Here is a 26,005-nt window from a genome sequence, read left to right as displayed (position 1 = left end):
GCAGAGTTGTGAGAGCATGGAATGCGTTGCCAGCAGCAGTTGTGGAAGCGAGGTCATTGGGGATATTTAAGAGACTGCTGGACATGCACATGGTGGCAGAAATTTGTGAGTTCGTACGTTAGGTTTTTCTCACATGGTCAGCACAACATCGTGAGCAGAAGGGCCTGTTCTGTGCTGTACTGTTCTATGTTCTATGTTCTAAACTTGAGAATTCCTCATTTAACTCAGCTGTGAAGTTCCCACAGTTCAGCTCCTTAGACCTTCAGTTATACCACCAGTTCACAATGCATTCTGAACAGTAATAAAACTTAACAAGGATTGAATCCTGGTCTCCTCCTTCACAAGCTAGCTATCAGAACTTTAACAGTATGTTGTAACATTAGATTAGATTAGATTAGATTACTTACAGTGTGGAAACAGGCCCTTCAGCCCAACAAGTCCACACCAACTTGCCGAAGCGCAACCCACCCATACCCTTACATTTACCCCTTACCTAACACTACGGGCAATTTAGCATGGCGAATTCACCTGACCCGCACATCTTTGGACTGTGGGAGGAAACCGGAGCACCCGGAGGAAACCCACGCAGACACGGGGAGAACGTGCAAACTCCACACAGTCAGTCGCCTGAGTCGGGAATTGAACCCGGGTCTCAGGCGCTGAGAGGCAGCAGTGCTAACCATTGTGCCACCGTGCTGCCCACAACATTATTATTATTATTACAACATTCCTATATTACAATAGTTTGCTTAAGAAATATTTCAATATAAAGTAACGAGCCAAAAAAGGTTGTGAAAATCATTACAAATGCACTTTATAAGAACAGTCTTCTCCTTTTTATTCCCAGAAGATTTAGAGGGAGAAGTTTGAAGAGACAATTCTGAAGCTCTGTAGATAATGTGTCCATTTGTACTTGCTGCAAAATTAAACAAAGCTCCTTACTTATGCCGGTTCCCCTCCAAGCCATACTCTATCCTGACATGGAATTATTTTGCTAATCCTCCATTGTTGTTGGGTAAAAATTCTGGAATCCCCTTTCCAACAGCACTGAGGGCATCCATGCACACCGTGGACTGCAGTCGTTCTAAAACGGTAGCCACCACCTTCTCAAGGGCAACAGGGATGGACAATAGATGCTGCCTCAGCCAGCATCCTTTAAACAGCCTTATAAACAAAGTGTCAACTCTTTGGCTTTCTTTTTCTGTTTTGACCTCTTAAGTATGTAGCATCAGTTTTGTTTGAGATCATCCTACCATAAACAATTACTATCCACATCTGACTCCTGCCTGACTGACTAGGGCCATTTGCATCTTTCTGTGCTTGGTTCAAATTGATACTGAACCTGTTTAGTTTTAAGATGTATATTTGGGTGTATGATTTATGCACATCAAAGCTTTAAACTAATCCAATGTTTTAAGAAGCATTTATATTTCTGTTTATCAAACTTTAGTCCATGCAGTTAATATGGCAAATGAATGATTTATGTTCGCTCCTTTGCCATATGACTTTGGCATCCATGATACATCAGCTTCAATGACTGTGAGAAATGTATATGCTGAATAAGTGCTTGAACACTTTAATTTCTAATGTAAAACGCTTAACTAAACCTGAGGATTCCTCATTTAACTGGGTTGTGAAGTTCCCACAGTTCAGCTCCATAGAACTTCACTTATTCCAGCAGTTTAGAGTGCACAAATGGACAATTGTTTGGTCATTCTCAGTATATTGCATTTCATTAAGTGCAAACCATAACTGACTTGATGCCATTGTCATTTTTCAATCATATGTTGCCAGTATGAGCTTTGAACAAAAACATCGGCTGATGATCCTAGAGGATCTACTATTACTCAGTTTTGTCTTTTCAATGAGCTTTTGAAATGAGGACCTGTATACACTCTCAGGTGTATGCAAAAGATCCCATGACACTGTTTTGATGTACAGCAGCACTTTGCTATTTGTGGGACCTTGTTGTGCTCATATTGCATGCTACATTTCCCTATCAAAGTACTTAATAGACTGTAAAGTACATTGAGGTACACGCAGGGCATATAGGTCCATGTATAACTGCATACATTATCAGACAACAGGACTATAAGAAATAGGAAAAGCAGTAGGCAATTCAGCCCCTTGAAAGTTCTTTATTTCTATTGAAACAGAGTGTGTTCTCTTCATCTGTAAAATTTCACATAATATTTTAGTTGTTTGTTTAAGCCAAGGAATCGTCTGAACATACAAATATTTGGAACACACACTTCTATTAATTGCAGTTTGTTTTACAATAATATGTATTTTTATGTAGAAATTACACCCAATATAATTACAACAAAAGACATTCTTGTTTGTTCATTTGTAGGGAGAGGCATGAGTTGACTAATCTTGGAAACCAGTCATAAAAGCAAAACAATTATGGTTTTCTTGTGTGCTTTTCGTCTCTTGGTGAACCTGACAATGTTTGAGATATGGATCACACCCACGGCCTGGGGCTTTGACTTGGACTCATTTGTGGGAGGAGTTAAATGGTGGGCAAAGCAATATATATGATCTCTTCATCAGTTTTTGTGATTCTTTCTCTCTTCGGCACACCTTCTTTAATGACTGCAATTCAAAGTTCTCTCGATTGTTGAATGTACCAGATGGTGAGAAAAGCAATTTTGCATTTAATCAAGTGGAAACAGACTTCTGTTCACTGGAGAGGAATGCATTAAGCTCAGGTGAGTGGCTTTAAGTTAGGGTAATAATTCATTTATACAGAATTGATGCTGACTGTAACATATGTGTATTATTTTTACTGATGCCTTTCATGAGATCTGCACAAGGGTTATTTTAGTGTGACAATATTTTTAAAAATTAATTTCAGAACATACCAAGTACTAGCATGGCAAATTTGGTTACATGGAGGCTGCAGCTTGTGCAACATTATGAGGCAGACTACTTGAATGAGGAAGCTGGTGTTATAATGGTAAAGTCAGTAAACTAGTGAACAAAATAGCCTTTCCTGCCAACATGGGTTCAAATTCACGTAAGGTGGCTGATTTTTAATTTCAATCAATAATTCTAGAATTGAAAGCTAATCTCAGTGGTGGAAAACTATGACAATTATAAAGGATTACTGTAAAGACGCCTTTGCTTTACTGAAGCAGTTCTGAGAGGCATATCTGCCTTCTCGACCTGGTCCAGCCCACTTGTTCCATTCCAATTTGATTGACTCTAAAATGGCAGCTTTCTGCTCTTTTCTCAATATCCTCTTTCATAGAATTTCCGGTATTGCTACTACAGTAGTACTCTTTGATGTATGTTATAGCTAAGGCAATAATGGCCATTATAAAAGGCAGCTGAATAGCTCTTCCTAACGTACTTACATTTAGATGTTTAGCATGCCCCTTTATCCAAGATGATTTAAACTATGTGCACCTCCATTACGCATCAGAAATATTCCAAAAAGAGAAAGTAGTTAAGTTAGTGTACTCTGGATTTAAATTTGTGTACCAGGGACTTCCAGGGCTCTTTGCCTGAGAGACAGCTGCCTAAACTTGGATTTATCTAGAACATGAATCACCCTTGGCTATTTCCAAAAAAAAATGATTTTAAATCATCTCCTGTTATTACTATCTGTTAGGTAAGAGACAGAGGGTGGTGGTGGAGGATTGTTTTTCAGACTGGAGGTCTGTAATTAACAGTGTGTCACAAGGATTGCTGCAGGGTCCACTGCTTTTCATCATTTACATAAAAATTTAGAAATGATTATAGAAGGGATTGTCAGCAAGTTTGCAGATGACACCAAAATTAGTGATGTGGTAGACAGCAAAGAAGGTTAGCTAAGAGTACAACGGGATCTTGATCAAATGGGCCAAGGAGAAGCAGATGGAATTTAGTTTAAGTAAATGTGAGGTGCTGCATCTTGGAATAACAAATGAAGGCAGGACTTAATAATAAGGTCATGGGAGTGTTGCTGAACAAAGAGACCTTGGAGCACAGGTTTATAGTTTCTTGAAAGTGGAGTCACAGGTAGACAGGATAGTATGCTTGCCTTATTGGTCAGTGCATTCAGTCTATGTTGTTCAAGACATTGGTTAGCCCACTTTTGGAATATTGCATTCAATTCTGGTCTCCCAGCTATAGGAAGGATGTTGTTAAACTTGAAAGGGTTCAGAAAAGATTTACAAGGATGTTGCCAGGAATTGAACATTTGAGCTATAGGGAGAGGCTGAATATGGAGAGGGCTACTTTCCTTAGAACATCAGAGGCTTATAAAATAATGAGGACCATGGATACAGTGAATGGCGAAGGGCTTTTCCCAGGGGTGGAGGCATCCAGAACTAATGGACTTGGTTTAGGGTGAGAGGAGAAAGAGTTAAAAGGGACCTAAGGGGCAACTTTTTCATGCACAGGGTGATGCCTGTATGGAATCAGCTGCCAGAGGAATTGGTAGAGGCTGGTATAATTAAAACATTTAAAAGGCATTTGGATTGGCATATGAAAAGGAAGGTTTTTGAAGGATTTAGACCCAATGCTGGCAAATGGGATTAGATTAATTTAGGATTTTCGACTGGTGTGGTCGAGTAGAACTGAAGGGTCTGTTTGCATGCTGTACATCTCAATGACTCTTTCATGAAACACTAAAAAGTAAATAGATTAGATTCCCTGCAGTGTGAAAACAGGCCATTTGGCCCAACAAGTCCATACCAACACTCTGAAGAGTAACCCACCCAGACCCATTTCCCTACATTTACCCCTGACTAACGCATCTTACATTATGGGCAATTTAGCATGGCCAATTCACCTGGCCTGCACAACTTTTTTCGAATGTGGGAGGAAATCAGAACACCCGGAGGAAACCTGCACAGACACAGGGAGAACGTGCAAATACTGCACAGTCTTTTTTTTAATTTCAAAAATATACTTTATTCATAAAATAATTTGATGGTCTGTACAGTTGGTCATGCCATACATATGGAAACATTTACATACACAGATCGGAATTTATCATTGTTATATACAGGTCTGTACATTTTTCAATCATATGCCCATATATTTAGCTGAGGCGTTAGCAGAGCCCAAACGACTGCATGGGCTCCCTGTTCTTCTTTCGACAGGCAGATGTTACACGGTGGTCTTTCCCCACCGCACCTTGGAAGCAGCTGCCCCAAGCTTCAGTGCATCCCTCAACACGTAGTCCTGGACCTTGGAATGTACCAGTCTACAACACTCAGTCGGGGTCAACTCCTTGAGCTGGAAGATCAACAGGTTTCGGATTGCCCAGAGAGCCTCCTTCACCGAGTTGATGATCCTCCTGGCACAGTTGATGTTTGTCTCGGTGTGTGTCCCGGGGAACAGGCCGTAGAGCACGGAGTCCCGCGTCACGGCACTGCTCGGGACGAACCTCGACAAACACCACTGCATTCCTCTCCAGACCTCCTCTGCATAGGCACATTCCAGAAGAAGGTGTGTGACAGTCTCGTCCCCCCTGCAGCTGCTTCGAGGGCAACATGCGGTGCGGCTGAGAGTCCGGGCGTGCATAAAGGATCTCACAGGCAGAGCCTTTCTCACCACCAGCCAAACCATGTCTTGGTGCTTGTCGGAAAGTTCTAGCGATGAGGCATTCTGCCAAATGGCTTTGACAGTCTGCTCAGAGATCCACTCGATAGGATCCGCCTTCTCCTTTTCCCGAAGGGTCTCAAGGACACTACGCGCTGACCTGAAGGACTTGTGGTCAAAGGTGTTTTTCTTCATAAACTTCTCCACGAAGGACTCGGAATGGTCCAACTACTCGGAGCATTCTGCGGCAGTGAGGCCAGGCCCATCCTTCGCAACACCGGGGACAGGTAGAACCTCAGTACGGAGTGACACTTGGTGTTTGCGTACCAGGGATCCACGCACAGCTTGATGCAGCCACACACAAAGGTGGCCATCAGGGTGAAGGTGGCATTGGGTGTACTTTTTCCCCCGTTGCCCAGATCTTTGTACAGCCAGTCCCTTCAGACCCGGTCCATCTTTGATCTCCATATAAACTGGAAGATGGCCCGGGTGACTGCAGCAGCAAGGTTCTGGGAATAGGCCAGAACTGTGCCACGTATAATAGCAATGACAGTGCCTCACACCTGATTACCAGGTTTTTTCCCGTGATGGAGAGCGACTGTAGCTTCCATCTGCCCAGTTTCTGTCTCACTTTGCTGATACGCTCCTCCCATGACTTGGCGCACGGCCCAGCCCCCCCGAACCAAATACCCAGCACCTTCAGGTGGTCGGTCCTGAGGGTGATGGGGATCGAGGATTGGTCAGCCCAGTTCCCGAAGAGCATGGCCTCGCTCTTGCCTCAGTTTACCTTGGCCTCCGAGGCCCGTTCGAACTGGTCACATATGTACATGAATCTGCGCACGGACAGCGGATCCGAGCAGAAAACGGTGACGACATCCATGCACAGGGAGGCCTTAACCTGCAGGCCCCCGCTGCCAGGAATAGTCACCCCTGTCAGGCTCGCATCCTTCCTGATGGACTTGGCAAATGGCTCTATGCAGCACACGAACAAGGCAGGAAAGAGAGGGCAGCCCTGCCTGACTCCAGATCTGACTGGGAAGCTATCTGATTCCCACCCATTGATTGAGACTGCACTGACAATGTTGGTGTAGAGCAGTCTGATCCAATTACAGATTCCCTCCCCAAAACCAATTTTGGAGACAACATCTCTCATATGCCTGTGTGATATCCTGTCAAAGGCTTTCTCCTGGTCCAGGCTGATCAGGCAGTGTCCAACCCTCTGTCCTGCACGTAGGCGATCGGATCCCTGAGGAGTGCGAGACTCTCAGCGATCTTCCTGCCCGGCACAGCACAGGTTTGGTCAGGGTGAATCACCGACCCCAGAGCAGACCTGACCTGGTTGGCGATTACCTTTGACAAAATTTTGTAATCCGCATTCAACAGTAAAATTGGTCTCCAATTTTTGAGTTCCTCCCTCTCCCTCTTTCGCTTGTAGATGAGGATGATGATGCCTTTCCTCATGGATTCACTCAGGGTACCTGCCCGAAGCATACTGACATACACCTCCAGCAGGTCCTGGCCAATCAAGTCCCACAGAGCGGAAAAGAGCTCGAACAGCAAGCCGTCGCTTCTGGGAGTTTTATTCTTTTTGAAAGACTCGATGGCCTTGGTCAGCTCGTGCAGAGATAGCTGCTGGTCCAGCCTCTCGTGAGTTCTGTTGTCTCAGACCTCTGTGATAGAGGACAGGAATGACTGGGAGGCCGTGCTGTCGGTCGGCTTCGCGTCAAACAGACTGGCATAGAAGGATTTACTGATCCTCATGACGTCAGCCTGAGATGACGTTATCGAGCCATCTTCTTCCTTCAGGCTGCTGAACACAGAGCTCTCTTTGTGAACCTTCTGGAAGAAGAAACATGAGCACGTCTCGTCCTGCTCCACTGAGTGGACCCTGGACCGGAAGATTATCTTGGAGGCCTCCGAGGCAAAGAGCGAGGCTTGCTGGCCCTTCACCTCCTTGAGGTCCTCCGTGACATCGACCCCCATCGTCTGCAGCAGGAGCAGGTTCTGCATACTTTCCTGGAGCTGGACAGTTTTCCCCGCCTCTCTCTTGCCTCCTGAACACCTTTGAGGATGAAGAACCTCTTGATGTTCCCTTTTCCTGTTGCCCACCAGTCCGCTGGGGACTCAAAGAGGGGCTTTACGGCTCTCCAACCTGCGTAGTCCCTCTTGAGCTCCTCAATGTTTCCCGGGGTCAACAGCTTTGTGTTCAACTTCCACGTTCCCTTACCAGCCCGCTGCTCGTCCTGTAGGTGACAGTCGGCCAGCAGGAGGCAATGGTCAGAGAAGAACACCGACTTGATGTCGGTGGATCTGACAGAGAACATTCGGGATACAACAGGTAATCTATCCTTGAGCGGATAGACCTGTCTGCCCATGACCAGGTGTATCTATGCTGCGCTCCGTCTGCAGGGGTGCTGAAGATGTCGTGCAGCTCGGCATCTTTTACCGTGTCCATCAGGGCTCTGGACTTGGCGTCCAGTTTACTGTCCCCCCCACCGGATCATCCATCTGCATCAATGATACAGTTGAAGTCTCCGGCCAGAATGATCGGCCTGGACGTAGCCAGCAACAGTGGAAGCTGCTGCAGTACGACCAACTGTTCACTCTTACCCATTGGGGCGTACACATTAATCAGTGTCAGGGGAGCATTCCTGTACATGATGTTGGCGATGAGGAGGCGCCCGCCCACCACCTCCTTAACCTCAGAGATGGTGAAGTTTCCTCCTCGCAACAGGATACCCAGGCCGAAGGCGCGGCTATTGTTGCCCCCGACCAAACTAATGGCCCATGGGCCCACAAGCACGACCATCTCCTGTAGCTGCTGAGGTGCGGTATCCCACCCCCCTGCAGAAACAGGACGTCGGCTTTAATGCTGGCCAGGAAAGCCATCATAGAAACACATCGCGTAGCTGATGTGATGCTATGCACATTGATGCTGGCAAGTTTTAACCCCATTTTAACAGTTTACGAGGTTAACAGTGTCCATTTGCTGCTGGTCTTGCCCCTCTGGGGTAGCTGTGTGCATCCCTGTGGTGACGGCAAACTGCTGGACCTTCCCAGGGCTGAGGTAGCTGTCCGGCTCCACGCTGGAGCCATTTCCCCACTCTGGTGTCTTCGTGTCAAGCCCAGGGTCCGCACCGTCCAGTTCTCCATCTGACAGCAGGGCTGTCACAGGACCGCTGCTCCCAGTTACCTGGAGCTGTGGGACGGTGGGTACTTCTTGGTTCTCACCAGGTAGGGGGAGGCCTTTACCCATCCCCTCAGAGGGATCGTCTTTTTCTGCTTGGCCGTCGCTGCCCTCCTTTCTCCCCATGGCGTTCTGTCTCTTCCTCTAGTGACGACCCTTCTTGTGGCAGTCCTCACCGTCGGAAGAACTGCATGTATCCTTGTCGTGTAGGTGTCGCTTCCCCCTTCGCTGGGTGGCTTTGGGGCCCTTGAGAGGTTTCCTCTTCCTGCTTTTGACAGTAATCCAATCCTCTGCCTCCTTTGATCCATCTTCTTCCATTTCCTCCGTATGTCTTAAAGGAGCTTGGATCGGCTGCTGCATCTCCCCGCTGTCTGCCATCTGCTCCGCTACAGCCTGCCCTTCCTTCTGGGTGTCTCCAGACACCGTTTCCATGCTGTTTTGCGGTACCTTGCTGGTCTTAGTTGGTCCAGGGCTCGTGTTGCCACTCCTGGCCATCTGTGCGTAGGTGGCGGCTCCTCATCTTGGGAAAGCCTTGTACATGTGACCCGCCTCTCCGCACAGATTACAGTTCTTGGCGTCCTTACATTCCTCGGTCGAGTGGCCTTCCTGCTTGTAGTTTCGGCAGACGGTCACCTTACAATCCGCTGCCATGTGGCCTGACCTCTCGCAGGTTCGGCACTTTCAGTTGCCCTGCGTATGTCAGGTAACCTCTGCTTCCTCCGATGGCAAAGCTGGAGAGTGGGTGGAGGATGTTTCCACTGGCATTGACCCTTAGGGTTACCCGGACCTGTCGTTTGCTGGGCCAGATTCCAAAAGGATCAACCACATCGGTACTCTCTCCCTCGACCTGGACGTATCTTCTCAAGAAGGTCAGGACATCTGCTGCTGGGATGTGAGGGTTGTACATCTGGATTGTTACAACCCGACTTCTCTGCGCAGGAAGCACACACAGCGAGACCGCCGACAAGATGGAGAACAGAGATTCCCCTTCCTTCTCCTTAAAGACCTTCAGGAGCTGCTCGCAAGTCTTCACACGCCTGAAGGTCACGTCAAAATAGCCTGCCACAGGAAAATCCTGCAGGCAGGACACATCCACTTTTTTTTTAATATTTCAAAAATATACTTTATTCGTAAAATATTCATAAAATAATTTGATGGACTGTACATTAGGTAATGCCATGCATATTTCCACATTTACATACACAGCTCAGAATTATCATTATTACATACAGGTCTGTGCATTTCTCGCTCATACGCCCATATATTGAGCTGAGGCGTCAGCAGAGCCCAAATGACTGCATGGGCCCCCTGATCTTCTTTAGACAGGCAGATGTTAAACGGTGGTCTTTCCCCACCGCGCCTTGGCAGCAACTGCCCCAAGCTTCAGCGCATCCCTCAACACATAGTCCTGGACCTTGGAATGTGCCAGTCTGCAACACTCAGTCAGGGTCAACTCCTTCAGCTGGAAGATCAACAGGCAGGACACATCCTTTTTTTAATTTCAAAAATATACTTTATTCATAAAATAATTTGATATACTGTACATTAGGTAATGCCATACATATTTCCACATTTACATACACAGCTCAGAATTTTCATTATTACATACAGATCTGTGCATTTCTCACTCATATATTGAGCTGAGGCATCAGAAGAGCCCAAATGACTGCATGGGCTCCCTGATCTTCTTTAGACAGGTAGATGTTAAACAGGCAGGACACATCCACCGCTTCAAACCAACTGCACTCCGGCAAAATCTTCTTCACAAACACCGTCAGATCGACTAGTGCATGCTCCACCACCTTCTTCACAGTCACCCTGACTGTGTTGCAAATGCCGTGGCCAGGGCTGCGAGCAGCTGCTGAGGCCATAGCTCTGAGGTTGGCTGGTACCTGAATTGGCGTTAGGCTAAAGCCAGCATAAAGATCCACCAAGAGCAGGTCAGCACAACCAAACGATCCTCCAACATCCAATCACAATCCAGCAATGGTCTCCAGCAGCTCTGACAACTCACAATACAATCCCCATGCTCCGGGTGTCCTTGGAGAAGGAGCACGCGGTGTCCACCAACACCCTGGAGTTGTTCAGGGAGAGGTGGGCGCCGCAGGGCGTGGAGTGCATCATTTCCCCTTCCAACTCTATTTTGATTTAGTCCCTACCCTCCCCTTCACTGTTTGTTCACACAGCTTTGCCCTTTGATGTGAAGGGCACTGCTTGTCACAGGCCACTCGGGTGTTTTCCTACTTTTTCCTGGTGGTGGAAATTGAATAAAGATTTGTACACCTTGTCTCTCACTGTGCCTCACACCTGCGCACACACACCATGGGTAAAAAAAAACAAAAAAAAATACAATTCCCATGCTTTCTCCCCTGCCAACACACGTCCACAACATCAAACCTGCAGCTCTCAAGCAGAATCTCTTCCTCTGGTCCTCAGGAACTACACACATTCCAAGCCAAAAGGCCAAGAAGCAATCCAAAGCAGGAATCAAATGTAGATCCCTGGCACTGTGAGGCAGCAGTGCTAACCACTGAGCCACTGTGCTGCTCCATTATATTCATGCTAGGGTAATTTTTAACCTTATCATTGGCACACTCTCAACCTGTTAGAATTCAGCAGGAGTAGACAATTTAATTACTGGCATCTGCATCCATCTGGCTGATCACAAGCAGTAAGGGCACTCATACAAAGTCATCAGTGTTGTTCTTTAAATATGCAGATTAGTTATTGATGATATTATCAGGAGTTGGCAGCAGAATCAACTTAAGGCCTGGGAGTGAGGTGAATGTTATTCTGCTGATTTTTCCTCTTGGAAAAAGGTCTTAGGAGTTTGAAGTGGCTCAGAGAAATAATAAAAGGATTTGGGTCCCATCCACTGCCACTGCTGAGATTCTGCCATTCCCGCTCAGAGGAAAAATAGTGTAGTAATGCATTATCACATTATAATTGCATCTGATGGAAAAGCAACACCTTTATTCGACAAAATTATACAGTGAGAACGGTAAGGGAGGACATTGTATTTGGTGTCCTCTCCTGATAACAGCCTCCTGTTACATGTTATTAGATGTCACTATAGGCTCGCTCCTTTTACTTAGTAGCTATACTTAAATTTTTTGGTTTCAATTTTCTTCATTCCTAAGTGTGCAAGGAATGGTGTATGGAGGATAAACATTGTAAACTCAATGTAACGTGGTGCATTATACTGCCCATGCACTGTCATTTCTGACCATATTGATCTCAAATTGATCCCATTGCCCAAATGCCATGCCACAAACTAAAACTATTCTTCCAGCCTGTTGTTCTCACTGCGGTGTATCAATCACAAAGTCAACACATTGACCTTATCTCAATTCTAAATCTCCTCTGTCACCATAGCTATGTCTCAGTTCAAAATAATTCCAGTTCCCTCAAAATCCCTATTGCTTGTATCATTCTTAAATTAAATCCACTGACCATCCTATTCCCGTAGCCTTGTTTCAATCGCAAACAAAAATCACTCCTGATCTCTCACCCTTGTCTTGTTAAAATCCCAAACTAAACCCTCTGCCCTATTCGATTCCCATAATCCTTTATCAATATCAATCTAATCCCACCATCTGCTATCTCCCGATAGATCAGTGACTGATTGGCTTCATTCTGCTCCTATGCCTTATGGAGAGGGGAAGAGGAATGTGATTGGTGCAGGGGAATATTTTTGATGGTAGCCAATGAAAGTTGGAGGTGGGTGGCAATATGGGTGAGGGAAGGGTAACATTGATGGAGAAGGTAGGATAGTGTGGATGGTAAGTGAGCAAAGGTGTTTCAGGTGGAATGGGGGTTCATTCCTGACCAGCCTTTTCACAATCCAAGGAAAAGGTCGACCTGGAAAAAATGAGTGACAGTGTCAGTAACTTAGTTTTCTGGATGGGTTTGAATATGACATATGCATTCTCCTCAAACATCTCATGTAATACTCGAAACACAATGCTTTTAAGATTGCAAAAGCTAATTCAAATGATTCAATTTATGGTAGTCTTGAATTATGGAAGTCCATTTGAAAATGTTTCATATGTTTTCTGATAGCCTCATTAGTCTTATATCTGTTAAATAATTCAGGGAGAACTGTTTGTAGCGGAGAAAGGCTTGTATCATTTAAAAGCCAAGAGCAGCATAGTGCAATGCTGAATCTGGGCAAATGGTCAGATACAAAGAGAATTTAGCCATCTTTGATTTATTTTTATGCCAAGCATAACAAAAGTTGGGCATATTGAGGGCAAGAGAAAAGTTTTGCTGTGACGCATCCAGTCAGGTCAGTAACTTACAATTTTAAGAGAAGAATTAGTTGACAATCTCACAGAGCTGCCTTGGGTTTTTCAGAAATACAATGACAACAACAAGTTCCATTTATATAACGCCTTTAATTTAGTAAACCATCCCAAGTCGCTTCACAGGAATGTTAAACAAAATTTGACATTGGGCTACATGGGGAGATTTGAGAATTGGCAACTTAAAGCTGGGCTGAAGAGGTTGAAGGAGCATGTTGGGGGAGTAAGAAAAAGGAATGAAGGGATTGCCAAAGGAAATTGCAGAGCTGAGGATCCAGACAGCTGAAGGCTCAGTCATTATTGTAAAGTGATTAAAAATCTGTGGCCAGAGTCAGGGGAGTGCATATATTTAAGAGGGCTGTAGGACTGGACGAGACTATATAGAGGGGCAAGTCCATGGAGGAATTTGAAAGCAAGAATCTAAATCTAGGGAATTGCTTAACTAGGAACCAGCAAGAAGAGGTCATTAGGACTATGATACAGATTGCTGGGAGGGCTCTTGTGACACAGTGGTAGTGTCTCTACTTCTGGCCCAGAGGACCTTGGTTTAAATCCCACCTGCTCCAGAGGTCTGTCTTAGCACACCCGAACAGGCAAATTGATTTTTTAAAAAGCTTTGACAGGAGAGTTCTGACTGATTTCAATTATCCCAAGAGTATGGACTGCACTGTGGCTCAGAGGTAAGCAATGTTGCCTCACTGTGTCAGAGACCTGGGTTTGATTCCACCCTCAGTGACTGTCTGTGTTGGGTTTGCACAATCTCTTTGTGGATTTTCTCCAGGTGCTCTGGTTTCCTCCCACAGTCCAAAGATGTACAAGTTAGGTAGATTGGTAATGCTGAATTGTACTTCCTATCCAGGGATGTGCAGGCGAGGTGGATTAACCATGGGAAATGCAATTTCATTCTGGCTATGGCCAACATTTCATGGACATTCCTAACTATCCTTGAGGAGTGCTGGTGAGCTGCCTTCTTGAACCATTGCAGTCCTTTTTATGTAGGAATACCCACAGAGCTATTATGGACGGATTTCTGGGATTTTGACCTAGGAACAGTGATAACTTGTATCCCAATGTGATGGGCTGGATTAAATTGTGCCCTGTATTCATCTATACTATGCATTCTATATCACTTATGGCACAAAAAGATTTTGTCTCCTGAAATCACCTCTGGCTCTTTTGACAATTACCTGAAATTTGTATCTTCTCTTTATCATCCTTCCAATCATTCGAAAAGGCTTTTTCTCAATTGCTCTATATAAATCCTTCATCAGTTTAAAAACCTCTATTAAAACCCATCTAAATACTATGACTGCAAGAACATGCTGGGAATTCTTAAGTGAGTAACTCATTTCTTAACTCCCCAAAGCATCCACGAGGCACAGGTCAGGAGTATGTCAGACTACTCCCCACTGGCCTGGATGGGTGCAGCTCCTACAACATTCAAGAAGCTCAAAACAACTGGCTTGATTGGCATTCCATCTATCACCTTCAACATTCAGACCCCTCACCATTATTGAAAATGATAGCAGTGAGTACCAGCTACAAGATGCATTGCTGCAAGTCACCAAGGCTCCTACAACAGCAGCCTGACCTGACCTCTGCCACCTACAAAGACAAGGAGAGCAAATACAGGGAACACCGCCATTTACAAGTTCCCCTCAAAGTCACACACCTTCCTCCCTTGGAAAAATATTGCCATTCCTTCAGTGTCACTGGGTCAAGCTTTTAGACCTCCCTTGTACCTTAGCTCATGGACTGCAATAGTTAAAGGACGTGACTCAACTTTTCCATGGCAATGGGGGATGGGTAATGAATGTTAGCCTACACAGCAATACCCAAATCTTATGGCTGAATATGAGAAAAAAAACTTGGCATAGTCTCCTTTGAAATAATCCAGTTTCTGCAGTTGATTCACACACCTGTAATTCCTCATTCTGTCACCATTCTTGTAAAAACATCATCCTTTCCAAAGGTTTCCTTATGCGTAGTGCACATAAGTTGAACAAAATAGTCCGGAAAGAGTGCTGATTGTTTCTGGATGAATGATCTCTGATGAGCAAAATGATGTTCTTCGTTTAAACCTGTACAGAATATGTGACCATGCAGAAGTAGTAATCTCAATGGAATGCAAGCAGCACTGTTAATTATTAGAAAGAGTGGGTGAGAAATGGTTGAAACCCATTCAGTGTCCTTTCTCACCAGTGAGGTCAGTGAACAAACCTCAACAATGATCTGTTCAAGATAGACCAATCCTTTGAGTTAAATCTTTTCCCTGGTGGTAGAACCAGGAATTGTTCCGGTTGCTGAAGATTAAGATGAGGGGCAAAGGAGTGATGGATGGAGTTTAATTTAGTAAAATGTGAGGTGTTGCATTTTAGTAAGACAAACCAGGCAGGACTTACATATTTAACAGTAGGTGAAAAATGTGTTGCTGGAAAAGCACAGCAGGTCAGGCAGCATCCAATGGAGCAGGAGAATCGACATTTCGGGCATGAGCCCTTCTTCAGGAATGCGGAAAGTGTATCCAGCAGGCTAAGATAAAAGGTAGGGAGGGTGGACTTGAGGGAGGGGCGTTGGAAATGCGATAGGTGGAAGGAGGTCAAGGTGAGGGTGATAGGCCGGAGTGGGGGTGGGGGCGGAGAGGTCAGGAAGAAGATTGCAGGTTAGGAAGGCGGTGCTGAGTTCGAGAAACCTGCAATTGTCTTCCTGACCTCTCCGCCCCCACCCACACTCCGGCTTATCACCCTCACCTTGACTTCCTTCCACCTATCGCATTTCCAACGCCCCTCCCCCAAGTCCCTCCTCCCTACCTTTTATCTTAGCCTGCTGGACACACTTTCCTCATTCCTGAAGAAGGGCTCATGCCCAAAACATCGATTCTCCTGCTCCTTGGATGCTGCCTGACCTGCTGCACTTTTCCAGCAACACATTTTTCAGCTCTGATCTCCAGCATCTCTAGTCCTCACTTTCTCCGTGAACATTTGACAATAGGGTCTTGGGGAGTACTGCGAAACCAAGAGAACTAGGGGTGCAAATGCGTCGCTCTTTGAAAATGGAGTCACAAATAGACAGGGTAGTGAGGAAGGTGTTTGGCACACTTAATTTCATTGATAATAACATTGACTAGAGGGTTTGGGATGTCACATCACAGCTGTACAGGACATTGGTGAGGCTACATTTGGAATACTGTGTACAATTCTAGTTGCGCTGCTTGTTAAATTTGAGAGAGTGCATAAAGAATTTATAAGGGTGTTGCCAGGACTGGAGGGTTTGAACTACAGGGAGCGGCAGAATAGGCTGGGACTTTTTTCCCTGGAGTGTAGAAGGCTGAGGGATGATTTTATAGAGGTTTATTAACTTATTGAGAGGCATGGATAGAACAATTAGCCAAGGCCTTTTTGTAGGGTCGGGGGAGTTCAAAACTAGAGAACATAGGTTTAAGGTGAGAGGGGAAAAATTTAAAAAGAACCTGGGGTGGGGGGTGGGGGAGGTAACTGTTTTACGCAAAAGTTGGTGTGTGGATGAAACAAGTTTCCAGGCGAAGTATGGAGATGGGGACAGTTGTAACATTTAAAAGGCACCAGGATGGGTATTTGAATAGGAAGGGTCAGAGGGATATGGGCCCAATGCTGGCAAATAGGACTAATTCAGATTGGCATGTCTGGTCAGCGCAGCAGAGTTGGACTGAGAGGTCTGTTTCTGTGCTATATCATTCTGTGACTCTTTGAAGAATTCACTGACCTGTACATCTGACCAGGGAATGTTCTGAATTGGCATGGAGACAGGCTCAACCTCCAATTATGCGCAGTAGTCCGGCACATAAAGCAGTGGATTGCTATGCAGGAAGAGTCCTCTTAATTACTGTTTAAAACCTTAAATTCCACAAGGCAGGTGTCCTTTATATGCCTTGGAAGTGGTGCTTGTATATCAGCCATTCTTGTAATTTTCAGACCTCTGTTCCCAACTTCAGTTGGGCCTGCAAATTCAGCGTTCTCTCAGGCTGCATCAATACTATTTCAATTCTGAAAGGATAATTGTTGAAAAGAACAAGACAACGTGCATTTTTATGTATGCATTCACGACCTAAGGATATCAGAAAATGCTTTTTGGTACTTTTTGAAATGCATTTATTGCAGCAATGTGACAATCAATTATGCACCCTGCAAACAGAAATGCAATGCATGACCAGGTAATTTAGTTCTGTGTGACATTGATTGACAGATAAACATTGGCTGAGACACTTAGGAAAACTCATCTAGACAAAATTTAACATTGCTGGAAAGGGGACATGCCTTTGAAGCTTGCCTTGCAATCATCAGGCCAGATGAAAGAACGCCAAATTTCAAGTGGAGCAAGAATTTATTGTGCATGGGAAAAGAGTGTTGATTTGTTGGCGAATTAATTATAATTGAATGAGATGTTGCATGGACAATGCATTCAGGAATTATGTCCTAAAGCTTTTGTTTAATTCAACTTATGCAATGCTTGAACATGTTCCTTTTGCCAGCAAAAGACCTGCCATTATGCATGAATATATGTAGCTTTCAGTATGCGTAAATGATCCGAACTGAGAGTCCAACTGATAATAGTAAATTACTTGTTAGTGTAATTCTTAGTACATTCTCAATTGTTCAGAAGGTGTTGCTTAATAAAAAATCCCAACCAAAATTAGATCTTATGAATAAACAAATGCAGCAATTGATGGAAAAGCTGAGATCAGGACTGGCAGCATCTGTGAAGAGAAAGCAGAATTAACATTTTATGTCCAATGACCCTTAGACATTATGACCTGGATTTTCAAATGGGCAGGCAATCCAGTTATTCTAATGTAGATGAAAGTTGTACACAGAAACCCTGTAGAATCCCCATTGTGGCACACTCCAAAGGGATTACCCAGGAAATTGAAGATTCTGTTGTACAGCTCTTTTTTGCCTGGGATCCTCAGAAGTTCAGAAGTTAGCCATTTAAATTGGAGATTTCAGAAGTTTCCAATAAAATTAAGTAAATAATTGCTTAGGAAAAGCTAAACTATTAAACATAGAGGAGGCAATGGCCTAATGGTATTATCACTAGAATGTTAATCTAGGAAAGTCAGCTAATGTTCTCGTGACCTGGGTTCAAATTCTACTATGCAAGCAGCACTGTTAATTATTAGAAAGAGTGGGTCAGAAAAGCTGGAATTAAGAATCCAATGATGACCAATTGTTGGAAAAACCCATCTAATACATTAGTGTCCCTTAGGGAAAGAAAATGCCACCCTCACCTCGTCTGGCCTACATGTGACTCCAGACCGACAGCAATGTGGCTGATTCTGAACTGCCCTCTGGGAATTAGAGATGGGCAATAAATGCTGACGTACCCAAAGATGCCCATATCCCATAAGTGATTTTAAAAAATATAATTTAACTCCTTGGAAACTATTCAACTGATCCCATATTTACCTCATGCACCCACAACAACTCCTCCCCCAGACCACATATGCATGCTAAGCCATCCCAGGACCCTACACTGTCCCACTTTAGCCCTGACATCCATCTTTCCTTTGCTCTGGAGCCAACACTCACCTTCCCCCACTCCAGAACTTTTCCCCTCCTCCCCACTCTGAACCTGAACCTGAACCTGAACCTACCATCCCCTGCTCTGCCTCCCATCCCCCCAACCCAGTACACAACCATTCCCCCCCTCCCCTCATCATCATCTGTTCTGGACTTGGCACCTCCCTTCTCTACACCCTTCAGACTCATTGCTCCGTTCCTCAGCTCCAGGCCTAATCTATTCGTGGCATCCAGCCCAAAAAGATACAAGATCTCCCAACTACACCAACCTACCCTAAACAGTGCATTACTTACCAGCACCCCTCTTATTATCTTGTAACATGGATAAAAGAGCTGAATTTCTGAGGTGAGAGTGACAGCCCTTAACATCAAGGCCTCATTGACCAAATGTAGCATCAAGGAGCCCAATCGAAAATGAAATCATGTGGTATCAGAAAGCAAACTCTTTGCTGGTTTGAGTCATACCTGGCACATAGGAAGATGGCTGTAGTTGTTGGAGGTCAGTTATCTCAGCTCCAGAACATCAATGCAGGAGTTCCTTATGATAGTGTCCCTAACCCAACCATCTTTAGCTGCTTCATCAATGACTTTCTGTCCATCATAAGGTCAGAAGTGGGGATGTTCACTGATGATTACACGCTGTTAAGCACTATTTGCAACTACTCAGATATTGAAATAGTCTGCGTTCAAATCCAGCTAGACCTGGATATCTTGAGCTGACACGTGGCAAGTCACATCGCACCACACAAATGCCAGGCAATGACCATAACCAAAAACAGACAATCCAACTACCATCTCTTGAATTCTCACTGTCAATATCCTTGGTGTTACTATTGACCCGAAACTCAACTAGCCTTACAATATCAACACAGTGACTATAAGAGCAGGCCCAGAGCCCATGAATCCTGCCGCAAGTAATTCACCTCCTGACTCCCGAAAGCCTGTCCACCACCTACAGGCTACAAATCAAACGTGTGATGGAATACTCCCTACCTGCCTGGATGCGTACAGCTCCAACAACACTCAAGAAGCTTGATACATCCAGGACAAAGTAACCTGCTTGATTGGCATCCATTAACATCCACACCCTCCACCATTGATGCTTAGTACTATCTACAAGTTGCACCACAGAAATTCATAAAAGATCTTCAGACAGCTCCTTCCAAATCTATAACCACTTCTGTCTAGAAGGACAAGGGCAGCAGATACACCGCTACTCGCAAGTTCTCCTCTGTCAATCATCATTCTGAATTGGAAATATATCAGCAATCCCTTCACTGTCACTGGGTGATAACCTTGGAATTCACTCCCTAAGAGTATGGTGGGTCAGCCTCCCACATGTGAACTGGAACACTCAGCACCACCTTCTCAAGAGCAACTAGAGATGGGCAATTAAGGTTGGCTCCCTGGTGATGTCCACATCCCATGAGTGAATTTTTAAAAAAAATCTTTATCTGGCACCTTCCGCCCCAACCCATTTGGCACCCTACTTCTCTGCCACCTCACCCATCTGGTATCCCACCCTCCAGTAGCCTAACCTCAGTCTTTCCTTATGCATTTACCATTTGACAATAGCTGTCAAAATGATTGTGATTGTAGAATTTGAAATTTCAGAATATGGCAGCTGGCTGCTTAAAAGCTGAATGATTTGCCTTCCTGCAACAATTCTAAACTATAAGAGAACTTTCAGAATGGAAGTACACCTCTGCATTTCTGAAGAAACTAAGATTGAAATCACCTGTCAGAAATGGGGAGTTATCTTTGTTGTAAAACAGGGAGCAGAGTGGCAATCTCACAGAGATTGAGCTGGATTTTCTGAGGAGGGGCAATGTTTTAAATTGTGCAAGCATGAGCTGTTGATTACAGCCATTGTTCTGTTGATTGACAGCAGGTCATTTCCTTCAAAGTTCAGCATTCCTACATCTTTCTTGATGGCTCCAAGATGGCAAATTGACAGCATGTCTTTTTTCTCCTGGTGTGCTTTGAAATGTTGTGATGGAATCTTTTATGACGATCTGAGGCAGCAGATTGAGCCTTGGTGGGCAGTTGCGGGGGAATTGCACGGTGGCAGTGGGCAGCACGGTGGCGCAGTGGTTAGCATTGCTGCCTCACAGCGCCAGAGACCCGGGTTCAATTCCCACCTCAGTCAACTGACTGTGTGGAGTTTGCACATTCTCCCTGTGTCTGCATGGATTTCCACTGGATGCTCCGGTTTCCTCCCACAGTCCAAAACTGTGCAGATTAGGTGAATTGGCCATGCTAAATTGCCCGTAGTGTTACGTGAAGAGGTAAATGTAGGGGAATGGGTCTGGGTAGGTGGCACTTCGGTGGGTCAGTGTAGACTTGTTGAGCTGAAGGGCTTGTTTCCACACTAATCTAGTAATCTAATCTAAAATAAGACACATGATTTCAAAATAAGGTATCTCACATAAAGACAAAGAGGAATTTCTACTCTTAGAGAGTTAGGCAAAAGTGAGGACTGCAGATGTTGGCAATTAGAATCAAGATTACAGTGGTGCTGGAAAAGCACAGCAGGCCAGGCAGCATCCGTGGAGCAGGAAAATCAACATTTTGGGCAGGAGCCCTTCATCAGGAATCATTCCTGATGAAGGGCTCCTACCCGAAACGTCGATTTTCCTGCTCCACGGATGCTGCCTGACCTACTGTGCCTTTCCAGCACCACTCTAATCTTTACTCTTAGAGGGTTGTCAATCTTCAGAATTGTCCACCATAGAGGACAGTAGAGGTTGAATAATTGAATATATTCAAGGGTGAGTTGTTTGATCTACAAAGGAATATGGGGCATTGGAAGGGCAGGTAAGCAGCAAGTTGGAATTGAGAGCATGAACAAATTGGCCATGATCTAATTGAATAGTGGACTAGGCTTGAGGGCCAAATCGTCTTTTCCTGCCCTTATTTCTTATTTTCTTATCTTATTAAATGTCTCACCTGAAAGAATGTACATCCTAATATCCGAACAGCATCATTGCATTTTGTTTTCACATCCAGGGTATTCTTACACACAACCGAACATATTTTTCCCATAACCAAATTAATTTCCATCTATTATCCAGCACCAGTAGATCATTTTCAAGTGATTAATTTACATGCAATGCCCATTGATGGCCAAGCATAGGCAGAAGGAGAGGGGACTACATCAAAATGGAGTTGAACATCATTTTATTCTTTGCTTTTAAGTAAAATTACTGTTTTGATAGATTCAACAACAGTAACCTGTATTATCAATGATGCTTTAGTCCCCTGGATTGATTCTTTTGTATTGCCATAAAGGCAACCGATATTCATGCTCAGAATGAAACCACATCCAACCTAGAGTCATAGAGATGTACAGAAGGAAAGAGATCCTTCAGTCTAACTCATCCATGTGGACCAGACATCCTAAACTAATAGTCCCATTAGCCAGCACTTGGCCCATATTCCTCTAAACCCTTCCTATTCAAATACCCACCCAAGTGATTTTTAAATGTTGCAATTGTACCAGCATCTACCACTTCCTCTGGCAGTTCAATTCATACATGCACCACTGTTGGGATCCATTATTAAAGTTAGGTTGTGTTAAGAAACTTTATTGTTAGGTAGTGCTCACGTAAGGTAGTATTAGCAAGTCTGGAAATTGTTAGCTAAACTAGGCAGCAGTAGACCATTATGTTACACTAGGAGCAGACCGAAAAGCTGATGGCATAGCCTGACGAGGCCCCAGGGAGGGTGAAAAGATAACAGGACATTGGAACTGTGTTAAAATGCACGTAGCTCAAACTGAGGTAATAGAATGTTATCAGCTCGGGACCAATGCCATACGAGTATACCGTATCTTACCAAATAAGGATGTAGCACTGGGATGCGAGGGGCTAAAAAGCTAGACAAAGAGAACAATAGGCAGAAGGCGCCTTCTCCAGTGAGCTGAAAACCTCACTGTATTTGTGTACGGCTCTCTCTCATTAAAACAGCTTATATTTTGAATCAGATCCAGTGTTTCTCTCCTTCAAACGAACACGGGGATGGTAGCCCGTCCTAACAACCACCCTCTGTATGAAAAAGTTGCCCCTTTGATCCCTTTTAAATCTTTCCCTCTCACCCTAACCCTATGCCATCTAATTCTGGATTCCCCCAGACCTTGTCTATTTACCCTATCCGTGGCCCTCATGATTTTATAAACCCAATTTGGATGGTTAACTATTTCCTGGTGAGGTAAAGTACAGGCAGATGTGAAGGAAAGGGTCCTCTTCTACAGGTGAACTGAGGTGACGCAGATTGAACTATGGCTGCATTGAATGGTATAAGAAGCTCAAAGCACTGAATGGCCTTCACTTTCCCTCATTCTATGGCATCAATCAACGCTCTGACCTCCACAGTGTCACGTTCTCTTTCACTATCTTACACCAACCTAGCTGTGCACCTCTCAGAATGGGAATGGGAATTGATGAAGGATTATGCACAGATGGTTCCTGACTGAAGTCTAATAATGAATCTCACATTCAATAGATTTCAAAACCTATCCATTTGGGATGATTGCCAATTTCTAATGGGTTGTAACAGCCACTGATCTGAAAATCATCCTTGATGACCCTATCAATTGGCTGCAAGAATTCTGGGAATACAATCGACTAAAAACAACATTTAACAATGTTTCAGGAACTCAAAACTCCCCAGTGAGGATCATGCCATTTAGAGTATTGGCATTATTGCATTGAATATTATTTATATTGAATATTAGTTTCAAAGGCAAATCAACTACTCAATACTCTATTAAATTTATTACTCAAATATCTTTTGCAGACCTTTTATGCTTGAAATAACAGAATTTAAACTTTTATAATTTGATTCCTGTCTGATGCACAAGGTGTGTCTCCTTTTACACTTCAGTTTCTTTTTTATCAGAAGCAATATCTGACCAACATAACAAAATTGGTGGCTCCATGACTTCACATCCTAAAAATGCAATCATTACAACAAGTTAGTGCCTGAAACTGGGAGAATAGTTTTCTTCCCTGACATTGAAGAGTTTATTCTTCTCAAGCTCAATCAATTGTCTTCATATAGAATCACATATAAACAGGCTTTTCAGCCCAACATGATTATTGTTGAACTCCCCTGGAATTAAAAGAAATTGATGGGAGGAACACCTTAGAATAAAAGGCATACGAGTTAAATAAAACGCTGTTTTTAAAATAAATCAATTTCACTGCTTTAATCTATTTTACACATATCAGGTATGTGAGCAAAATCTATTTGATTGACAGCCAATAATCATTTAGTACATTCAATTTCTTCCTAATTGGTATCGCAGGTTGAAATATAATGTTGGGTGATCAATGGCAGGAGAGTTGGTGAGCAACAATAGAGGGCAAAGGTCATGTGTTGGTACTTCCTACTAGAGTGCACCTGTGTTTGTGCTCCACATGAGCTCCCTCCCACCTTCAACCCTCCAAAACAATATAGCTTTCTGTTCTTTTCTCCCTTATATACTTACCAACTGTAATGATTATAACAAGGTCAGCCAGGTGGACATTACAGAATATGAGTTCTCTGAATGGAGCTGTTAATCTGGTCCAATCAAGGAACCCTGGCTGGCAGCTATAAACAAGAGTGTCAGAATTTCTGTTCACTCTAAGGGCTGGCTCAGAAGAAGTTGGACCAGTGTCAAGTACTATGCACTTGTAAATAAAGGGTGATTTGCTGATGAGACTTTACACAAGGCTCCTCTAAGCAAGAGTTTACTTTAAGGGATGGAATTTGGTGCTGAAACCATGGAAATGGCCCTGCATGGGTAAAACGCATGGTTGATGCGAGGTAAGGTCCCGTGATATACAATGTTCAGATTGATCAGGTGGCCCTGAACAAGTTCATGGACCAGGTGAACGCTGCAAACTCACAAACGGGGCAGGAGCAAAACACAGTCAGTCCCTCAGAACAGTTGGAAAGGCTGTCAGAACCCATGGGATTTCCCCCTCCATCCAGCATTGAAGAAACCTCAAATTCTGGGATGGACAAGGCAGATGCTGTAACCTTGAAGCTTTTATTACCTAACGAAGAGAATGATTTTTTTTCCAGGATGCTCTGGCCACAAAAGACAGGTTACAGTCCAGTACACATTACCTGCACCAGAGGCTGAGTTGAAGGAACCAGACCTGGTTAAAAAATGCCCTATGGCAGGCTACAAGAAAAAGAATAGGCCCGTGTCCACGGACTTAGAGGGGGATAGATGTAGTCAGGTCAGCCAGGTGGACCTTATTGATTATGAATTCCCTGACTGGGGCTGCTAACCTGATCCAATCTGTTGACCCTGAGAGCTGGAGGCTTGAGTGCCTAGTTCTATGCACATGTAAATATAGCTTAACATGGTGATGGGATACCAGCCTCCGTGCAGTTATTTGACCTACCTTCCCCTAAAGGCCTCTACTGTTTTAAACCAAAAGTAAATTTCCATCCACACTGTCCAATCAAACAATCCCAGCACAGGTACAGTATGGAGTTAGTTACTGAGTAAAGTTCCCTCCATACTGTCCCCATCAAACATTCCCAGCAGATGAACAGAATAAAGTTAGTTGCAGAATAAAGTTTCCTCTACTCCATCCTATTAAACACTCCAAGGACAGGTATCAGATGTGAATAGACACAGAGTTAAGTTGCCTCTACACTTTCCCCATTAAATACTCCCAGGACTGCTATTACACAGAGTTAGATACAGAATGAAGTTCTTTCTACTGTTTTAAACAGAAAGTAAACCTCCCCAGCACAGGAGTTAGATATAGAGAAATAAATTTAGTCTTTTAAACAGAAACTCTCAAAATAGTTAAATAGCCCCTGCTGGGCCACTGAAAGGCCTATATACTACTGACCTCAGTTTTTTTTTAATTCATTCATGGAATATGGGCATCTCTGGCTAGACCAACATTTACTACCCATCCCTAATTGCCTAGAGGAGTTAAGAGTCAACCATATTTTTTGTGTTTCTGGAGTCACATGTAGACTAAATCAGTTAAGGATGACAGATTTCCTTCCTCAAAGAATATTAGTGTTCCAGATAGGTTTTCCAACAATTGACAATGGTTTCATGGTCATCATTAAATCTTTAATTCCAAATTTTTAAAATTGAATTCAAATTCCACTATCTACCATAATGGAATTTGAACTCTGGTCCTTAGAATATTAGTTGAGTTTCTGGATTAATATTCCAATTGTAATAGTAATAGTCCATTGTTTCCCCTTTAATCTATTGAGTGATGAAGTTCATGATATATTAATCTTACTAATTGGGAAGTTGGGTTCTAAAGAGGACAGGACCATGTTTGGCTTGATATTTTATATGTACTTCTATATAGTGTGGGTTAAAAAGGATGGACTTAAGTTTCATTCTTGAGTTTTATGTACTCTGGTTGGCTGTCTGAAATTTTGTTTACATG

General features: G+C 43.9%; 1 protein-coding gene across 1 annotated transcript in view; it reads left to right on the top strand.

The window, feature by feature from the left end:
* The first annotated feature begins 2,600 nt into the window (after positions 1–2,600).
* Positions 2,601–26,005, top strand: part of gpr160 (G protein-coupled receptor 160) — a 50,623-nt gene continuing 27,218 nt past the window's right edge. The window contains exon 1 of the mRNA XM_060834048.1: positions 2,601–2,711. The gene's annotated coding sequence lies outside the window, so the exon portion shown is untranslated. The remainder of the gene's footprint in view (positions 2,712–26,005) is intronic.

Source organism: Hemiscyllium ocellatum, chromosome 13 (genome assembly GCF_020745735.1).
Source record: "Hemiscyllium ocellatum isolate sHemOce1 chromosome 13, sHemOce1.pat.X.cur, whole genome shotgun sequence".
Taxonomy (NCBI): domain Eukaryota; kingdom Metazoa; phylum Chordata; class Chondrichthyes; order Orectolobiformes; family Hemiscylliidae; genus Hemiscyllium; species Hemiscyllium ocellatum.
The sequence above is the reverse complement of the archived record's forward strand: the minus strand, read 5'-3'. Positions and strand labels throughout refer to the sequence as shown.